This window comes from Sphaerodactylus townsendi, linkage group LG08, assembly GCF_021028975.2.
Source record: "Sphaerodactylus townsendi isolate TG3544 linkage group LG08, MPM_Stown_v2.3, whole genome shotgun sequence".
Lineage (NCBI taxonomy): Eukaryota > Metazoa > Chordata > Lepidosauria > Squamata > Sphaerodactylidae > Sphaerodactylus > Sphaerodactylus townsendi.
Window position 1 is genome coordinate 85,715,877 of NC_059432.1, and position 9,200 is coordinate 85,725,076.

Consider the following 9,200-nt stretch of genomic DNA (forward strand, 5'->3'; position numbering starts at 1 on the left):
TCACATCTTCTTTGTTTGAATGAAAGTTTTTTTAATGCAACTTTGGTTATCTTCATACACTGGTATAGGAAATTGAATTGTGTGTCTATGCCTAGATCCTTTAGGAGTTGGCATAACCACTGTAACTCTCGTGATAAGCGTGAGGCCTTAGCAGACACATATTCTGCTTCACCAGTGGTAGATGCTGCTGTTATGTCTTGTTTGGTACTAGACCAACTAATAGGACCATTGCCAAAGAAAATGATCTGCCCATTGGTAGATGCTCTGTCAGTTGAGTCTCCGGCCCAATCTGCATCAACATAAGCTATTAGTGTAGCATCTTTGGTAGCTGGCAGTTCTGGCAGTTTAAGATGTCGCGGTTCCCTTTCAGATATCTAAAGCGCTCTTCGAGTGCATTCCAGTCCTTAACTGTTGGTGAAGCAGTCTTTCTGCTTAGTAATCCGACTGCTGTACTTATATCTGGTCGGTTTCTGAGCACTGATGCTCAAAAAAGTTCATTTAGAGCTTCTTTATATTTAGTGTTATCAGAGAGTTGTTTGGTAGAAATTGTCTTCCTTTTATGTAGCAACTTCTACGTTTTGTATGGGAATGGGGAGCTGGATGTGCATGGCGTGAGATCCAGTAAGTTGATTAGGTCCCTCGTAATCTTCTCGTTTGTTGATTCAAAAGGAAACTCCCCGCTCTTTCTCTCCTCTCTATTTAAATTCTAAGCTAGTGTGCAACAACTGTTCCTAGTTGCTTAATTTCCCAAGTCGTTAGTTCAGATATTGTATTAATCCTTTGCTTAGTCATCCTTGGTCATCATAGACTAAAAGCAATTCTTTATTAAAAACAAAAAAATATAAGTCCTTTTCCATTTCTGTTCTTGACATAAAAGGCATTTGGTCAGCCTTACTTTGTTGAAAGTCTGTTTGAAGTAGCAACGTTGTTAAAAAAATGTGGATTCGATCTTTATCTGTTGAACTTGCATCATAGCTTGCTAGCTCGCGCATGCTGAGTAAAAGTTCTTATGGTGGTGGGATTGACAGATTGAATCAAAAATTTCTATCAGAGTCTTTCCATTGGTTTGGTTCTATCTTAGCGCCCGAACTTACTTGGTAGGAAAGTCCCAGTCTTGCAGGTGGTACTCCTTTTGTTTGTGCGTTCTGATCGTCTCACCCTCATCTCTTGGGATTTCTTCCCCTCTGCAACTGCTGCTGGTATTAGTAGGGTACTCTGGTTCAAGCATCTACCATCTGGAATTTCTTCTGGTTCATCAAATACATCTTTGGTTTGTCATCTAAGTCTGCTTCTGTCATCTCTCTGTGCATGCGTTGGCAACAGGATACATCAGCCAGTCTTGCTGGGGCTTGGTCTGGTCATGCGTGGTGCCCCCTCTGGAGACATGGCCATTATCATTTTTCCTCAAAGTAAGAAACAGATCTGCTTGATCATGATCTCTTATTGTATCAGCGTTCATCAAGCGACATAAGCTTTTGATTGAGCAGAATATCCAAGCAAGATTGCTTTCTTGGCTCTTTGGTTCAAACTTACTCTTTTCGTTTTTTCTTTGCAAACATATACATAAGCTGTGCATCCAAGAGACTCTTAGGTTGTGCCATTGATGGCTTGTAACCTTGCCAGAAAGTTCAAAGGTGTGTTAGGCCTGTGGCTCTAGTGTACAGCCTATTTCTGTGTATGTATGATGCTATCATGACTTCCTTCTCCCCAGAAGTGCTGAGGGAAGGTGTGCGTTAATGAGCATGCACCTTTACCTTGGTCAGTAGACTCGATTAGCTCTTTCTTGAAGTTGCCATTTTTGAGCTGGGCAATATGGAACCCGTGGTCTGGTGTTGAATTCCTTCAGATTTCATGCGAAGTCCTGCATCAGCTCTGGATGTGTATTCTCCAGCACCATCGCTTACGTGAGTACTTGAATATTTCGCTGGAACTTGTTCTGCTGCCTCATTCTGACATAGTCTTTAAAACCTGTCCAAAGAGTCTCAGATCTTTCTTTCCAAAAGAAATGTGGTTACATATCTAGAGATAATCATCAATAAATGTCAGAAAATATTTAAATTTACCAATTGTTTCAGGAAGTGGCCCACAAATGTCAAGTGCACTGAGATCAGAAGGAGGTTGCTTAGTTTTTCTCTCACTCTGTTTAGGATAAGATGTGTGTTCACAGCGCTTCTTTAGCTTTGTAGACAAGAATCACAAGAAAAGTTAGTTTCACAGTTTTCAAAAAACAATATCTTTAGTCAAAGCTTCTTTATGCATTTTTTCAGGATTGTATCATTTGCACTGCAGTGGCCTCCAGGGCGTTGATGCCATATGCTCCAAGCAATTTTTTGTGGTTGCAGGCTTTTTGCTAAATTGGTTTGAAAATCATCATTGCATTTTTTTTCTCAAGTTCAAGTTCACCTTGTTCTGCATTCATAGGAACATCAAGGCAATTGATTAGCGATGAGGTACAGTCCATTCATTTGAGATGCAATGAGACACAATTCCTCTTCCTTTGTAACATAACATTTTCCATTTTAAAATTCAATTCAAAATTCTGCTTTTCCATTTCAGCTATTGACAGCAAAGAATTGGTCATCTCTGGTGCATAATATGCATTTTTTTCAGTTGGTAAAATTAGCAACTTCATTTATCAGGCAATATAGCCTAGGGATCTCTGCAGTCCCTGGAATATGATGAGAGAGACTTATGCATTATCATTTCCCATGTAAATTCTTTGTTCTGGGGATTTTTTACTCAAGGTCTACAAACAAGGTCTAATCTGTTGAGAGGACATTGCATGAGGCACCACTCATCAATTAAACAGTCATTTTTTGTCACCTTTTATGTGCACTGTGTAAAAATTTCGATTCTTAAAAGCTTGCTCTCAGATTGTCCTTGCTTAGGGAATCTTTTTTTAGTCGAAGAAGTCTCCCCTGGTGGCCTGGCTGTTGTTGGAAACAGCCCGATTAAGCTTTGTGACCTGGCTGTTGGCATTTGTAACAAAATGATCTCTTTGTTAGAGGTGACGAATCCCTGGTTTGGGACGGCGTGGCCTATAAGGTATTTTTATTGCTGTGGCCAAATTGCACATCAAAGCGAACTTTCCCTGGCTCCGGTGGTCAAGTGGATCTCTCTTCGAGCATTGGGTTGAGCCCCCTTCCTCCTAAAAGCCATCTCTCTGTGGTCATTTGCATTTCTAAAGGTCTGCCCTTTTGGTTTAGAATGGAATGATGCCTTAAAGGCATTGTGTTCCAAAGACTGAGAGGGCTGACTTTTCCCTGCTCTTCCAGCCATTACATCCCTGGCCAGAGAAATATACATTTTGATCTCTTCTACAGCTTGAGAGAATTCTTAAACCTTCCCTCTCTGTTGTTCCAAATTAGCTTGCTTGAGAGGTGCAAAAAAGTCTCTGGTAGAGTCAGAAATATTAAAGACTGCTTTGATCTAGATCGGCAGACATTTTCCTGAAGCTGTTCATTTTTTAAGAGCAGTCCAAACATTGCTGAAGTTTTTGCGAATTGATTCATGAAAGGTGTCCCCTCTCTTGGTACCTTAAAGTAAAATATAGTCTGCGCTTTAAAACATGGACATTAGACCAATAGCCTCCCTAATATTATATAATCTGGCTAAAGTGTCCAGCATCTCTTTAGCTGAAGTCATGTCAATTACGTGTGAAAGCGGGTCTGAGCTTACCAGCTGGATGATAAAAGCGCAAGCATGTGAGTTTGATCTCTCTTCCCAAGCCGTTCCTAGTTAAGCTTGACTGCACGCCTGACCGAGGGGGGGGGCTTATTAATGTCGTCCAAGGCGTGGATAAGATCTTCAGCGATCAGGAAAAATGCCCAGCAATCTGTTTCGCCACACTCTGAGAAAGCTTCGAGTCTTCCGTCCAAGACCATCAGAGGAAGTCGTCCATCGAGAAGAGAAGTCATGCTTGCAGTCAATGGCTCAGAGTGGATTAAGCCAGTACAAAAGAAAAGTTTGTCAAAAAAAATCCCTAGAGACTGCACTCTCTAAGCCTCTGGGAAAAAAAGCAGAAACTTAACTCCGTCAGTGCCAAGCTTCTTTCCGCGCGCAGGGATCTCAATCACCAAAGTAAAAAAGAAAAAAAATATGGGACTTGCTTTTAAATCCCTGGGCCCATTATTAACCTGTTCTGGGATAAGAAAAGGCTCCTGGTAGTTGGAGATTATCGCTTTATAAGTAGTTAGCAGAAGCTGACACGGGTAGCTAGAACACAGCAGAAGCCTTTACCTGCGTGATGGCGCATGGGTAATGCGTGATGAGTCCCAATGTGACGGCAAGCTTACACACAAAAGAAAGTCGAGGTCAGTTATATGGTTTTCTTATCTAATAAAAAAGAGTATTTATTATTTGAACTCCATTCCTATAGATAGAAAGGTAGGTAGATAGAGTCACTATGCTATCTTAATCTAGCTGGATGGAGATGGATCGCGAGGAGCATCCATCCTCTCTCTAGGCATGGTAGGGAAGAAGTGGGTGAGAAGAGATTAGAGGAAGAAGCCCGGAAGGAAGGAAGTCCCTAGGAGAGTATCAGTCTAACATCAAAGGGATAGGAACCAGCATGATAGAGGTAAAGGGTGTAGTAATCCAAATCCCACTAGGTCCCTATCCTAGCCACTAGCTCTCTAGTAAAAAACCCCCTCTGTAGGTTGAGGCAGGAAACAGCGTAACAAAGTCCTTCACTTCCAACACTCATAATCCTATCTGTGGTATCAACAGAATAGCTGAACTTCTCTTAAGAATTAATTTAGCGGATTGCAAAACTCACTTCATTAATAGACAATAAAAGCTAGAAGATGCTGAAAGAGCCCTAAAGGCTTTTGGCTGTTGGTGGATGCTAGCTAAATACCTGGAGAAGTAACATTTGTGGAATTGTGATGCCATGGGAAGAAACTCTTCCTCTTACTTCAAAGAAAAGGCAACCTGATTCCACAGTGGTGGTCTTATTTCCTACAGTGCAGTACATATGAAAGACATATTGTTAACACCTGGAAGAGATAGATATCCTTTTTCAGACTTCAAAAATGTATGAGTTGATATGATAGAAGAATATTTACATATAGTATGCATCTGAAGGTTTTCTGGATCCAACATGGTTGGCACACTACCAGATGACCTGGTTTTAGGCCAGGCAAGGAGCAACCAAATGAGGTACAGTTTTGGCTGGAGATACACGGATATACATGAAGATGTAAAGTTGAGGATGCACTGTCCAACAGCAAGTTTCAGTGGTTGAAACCAATAGTGCAACAAACCAGCCGCTCGGGTTTTTACTGCTTGTTTTGTTTAAATAGAGACTCCTGACAGAGCATTTCCCTTACCTCTACTTCTGCTTCTGTTGCCATCCTTAGCATGTTTCTTTAAATCACACCTCTGTTTGTGCACTATTACGTTTATCATGAAATCCCTGTTTGGGGATGGAGCACTTTCTAATCACAAAAACATATCTAGCCATTAATCTTCAAAAAGCTTCTGGTAATGGCCTTCAATCTAGATCATCTGGAAGAAGCGCCTTCCAACCAGAGGAATTAACAAATCTTCCTGCTGAACAGGATCATCCCAATAGTTATTTCTGTCCATAGTGTTTCCACTTTCTGCCATCATGGCACATTTCCACTGCTTGGGGGGGGGGGGGCTTGCTTGATTCTGTATAATAGAAGCAGGTGCTGTTTGCTTGCTATTCCATGTTCTGTTCTGGTGCTGCACCTATCTGCCTGCAGGGCAGTTAACAGAACAAAATGGAGGGAAGGGATCGGGACCAGGCATGCTGTCCTGAATTCTTTTTGAGCCCTTATTATTATAAAGGCAAAGGTAGCCTCCTGTAGAACCCCAGGTCATGACTGACCCGTGGAATGACATCAAATCACTAGGTAGGCTTTGTTTGCAGGATGGTTTGCCGTTGCCTTCCTCAGTTGTCTACACTTTACTCCCACCAAGCTGAATACTGATCTCAGAAGGATGGAAATCTGAGTCACACTTGAGCTGGCTACCTGAAACAGACTTCCGGTTGTGGTTGTGAGCAGAGTTTCAACTGCAGTATTGTAGCTTACTATTCTGTGCCATGGAGGGTCCTGCCCTTATTAGTATGTTCCCCTTCTTAGGGCCACAAATATGGATTCTATGGCTTTTACTTAATTCAGTATTTCCTACCAGCAATGGGGGAGAGTTCATCAACTTTGTCAGCACAAGACAGTTTGACATGCCCTGCAAAACAAAGCAGAATCATACACATTATTTTCCCAGGGTCCATTTGCTCAAGAAGGCTATAATAGATCAGGTCTCTGAAAAAATGGTAGCAGCTTCACATTACCAGAAGAAGGGCTGCTTGAATCCATCTGGCATGTGTCTCTAGAGATCAAAACTGGCTTGTCTGACACTCTCTGCTGCTCCTGCCGGCAGCTTGAAACTGCAAATTTTTAGTGCTGTACAGCTGAGAGTGAGAGCTGATTTCCTTGGCAAGCACTCTGATCTGCACATAGAAAAATACAAGGAACAGTGGCAGGTTGTACAGGGAGCTAAGGTAATTCTTAATGTATATTGATCTGGTGTTTAAGAGAAAAAATGGAGGCAGGGGCTGCTAAAAGCTAAGGATGTATATTAAGGAGGAAATGGGAAAATTCTCATTGGCGGGTGGGAGACATGGAAGTGTGTTTGGAATATATTCCTCCAAGGACAAAGGGGCTGGAATACTGAACACAGATTGAGGTAGGAGATAGGAAGCTTAATGCCAAGGGAGTCACTTAAAGTTTGGGGAGAAACTGAATTTGTTTTAATTCCTTTTTTCTCTCTTCTTTCATACTAGGTGCAAAATGTTGAAAAGGATATCTGTCTTCAAAATGATTGGAAAGGATTGCATTCCCAGGTGACACCTATAAATCTGTGGCTACTTTTCTCTGCTAATGGCAAAAAAATATCCTCCTCTGATATATTCTTGTATTGTCTAGCTGCAACAATTTAATCTAATCTAGAGAGTATAATAAATGATTTTCTTATGTTCATCTTTCATTTTCTTTACTTGAAACTGTGATATTCTATCTACTTGTTTCAATTTGTCTTTATTATACAAGAAATGCATTCATTTCCCCCCTCACTCCTGGGCAATGCATTGTCTGAATTGGATTTAAAGAATAAAGTGTGGTGGGAAGGAAGAAATAGACATAGCATGTGGCTTGAATTGTTGGAACCTACCACTTGCAGACACTCCATACTGCACATGATATAGTCTGCCACAAATCTTGCTTAGAGTCCAGATCCCAGCCATCAGAGACCAGTATTATTTCTGCACAACCTGAGTGATATCATACACTTAAACTACCAGTCTAAGGTGAGATGTGATATTGTGATTAAAAGGTAACTTTTGGGATGTGCCATATAGTCAAGCATATTTGGCCATCCAAATGCTGCTAAGCATCACTTAAGCATTGCTTACTGTTTTAAGGTGTCAAATGCATTTTAGAAAAAGTGTGCTGAAGCTCACAGGGTCTCTTCTGCGAATTAGTACCTGGCTTCAGGTTGTGACTCAGGCATTTAAAATGCAGTCTTTGGATGATTGGCAGGTTTGCTATAGTCAATGTTGAGAAGTTTAACAAAAAAAAACCCTTGTTATAGGTTAGCGTCGACCAAGCTTACGCTTGAAGTCCATTTGGAATCGATGGCCCCTTCCGCACACGCAAAGAATGCATTTCAAACCACTTCTCACAACTTCTGTTTGCAAAGTGGATTTTGCCATTCAAGCACAGCTTCAAAGAGCATTGAAAGCCAGTTCTGAAAGTGCATTATTCTGCATGTCGCGGAATGAGCCAGTGTCTCCCTAAACAACAACAAAAAAATAGCGCGGTAAGCGTTCCTGCCCTAGGGACGAGGGGGTACCCTCTGTAAACCCGGGCGCATATCATTTGGTCATGGGGGGGGCGCCAGCATTTTCAGGAGTCGTTTGTGGGTTTTTTAAGTTTTTAAAGTGTTCTTTTCAATGCGTTCCGGCCTGCAGGGGCGCATTTCTAGAGACTAGCAACACCAAGAATTTCAGGGTACCATCCAGAGACTGTCCTGATGATAACACTATCCGAGGAATTTGGTGATGTTTGGTTTAGGGGGGCAGCAAAGTTATGGACCCCCCAAAGGGGTGACCCCAACCCCATTGTTTTCAATGGGGAGCTAATAACCTGTGAGATGGGGGGCTACCCCATTTTGAGGGGCTCATAACATTGGTCCCCCCTGAACACTAACTTCACCAAACTTGGGTGGCATCATAAGAATAGTTAGCAGATGATACTCCTGAAATTTTGGTGTCATCTAGCTTTAAAAATACATCTTCTTCCAGGCACCCCAAGGAAATGTACTTAAGATTCTTTGTTTTGCAGTGACTTTGCTCCGGTATTCCAGCCAATGGGGAATTTCACAGAATGTGTAGGCAGGCTGCACATTTTTTTGAAGATAGAGGCACCAGACTTTTCAGGATGGCTCCAGGAGGGCCTCCTGAGTAATAGCATCCAGGTTTGGAGACCTTTGCTTCTGGGGGGTTCAATTTTATGGAGCCCCAAAGGCTTATTTTGTTTCCCGGCTCCTGCCGCGTAGAAAGCCTGTGGCCTGAGTTCTCTCAGAACTATCTCAACTCGCCCCCCCCCCCCCCCACTCCAGAAGCAAAGCTCACCAAGCTTGGATGCTATTACCAGGAGAACCCTCCTGGAGCCACTTTGAAAGTCTGAGCCTCTATCTTCAAAAAATGTACAGCCTGCCTCCAGAAATTCCTCTTCATTATGGCTACAATGGAGCAAAGTCACTGCAAAACAAAGAATCTTGGGCAAATTTCTTGGGGTGCCTGGAAGGGTGTATTTTTTTAAAGCTGAAGTGACACCAAAATTTCAGGGTATCATCTATTAACTATTCTTATGATGCTACCCAAGTTTGGTGAGAAGTCATGTTCAGGGGACCAAAGTTCCCATGGTCCCTCAAATGCGTTAGCCAACCCCATCTCGAGTTAGCTCCGGTTGAAAACAATGCCGGATGGGGGCATTCCGTTTGAGGGTCCATAACTTTGCTGCCCTGAAACAAACGTAAGCCAAACTCGGGTGGTTATCATCAGAGCAGTCTCTGAAGATGATGCCCATGAAATCATGATGCAGCTAGCTTTAAAATGTGCTCCTGCGGGTAAAAAAAACACCAAAATACCCCCCAAAGGCAAAATACCTTGC

The 9,200-nt window shown here is 42.2% G+C and overlaps 1 long non-coding RNA gene across 1 annotated transcript; it reads left to right on the top strand.

Annotated features, from left to right (window-relative positions):
* Positions 1-6,385: 6,385 nt before the first annotated feature.
* LOC125438134 lies at positions 6,386-7,005 on the top strand. Its single transcript, XR_007245294.1, has 2 exons — positions 6,386-6,529; positions 6,812-7,005. It is a non-coding gene; the product is annotated as an uncharacterized LOC125438134 (long non-coding RNA).
* Positions 7,006-9,200: the final 2,195 nt, after the last annotated feature.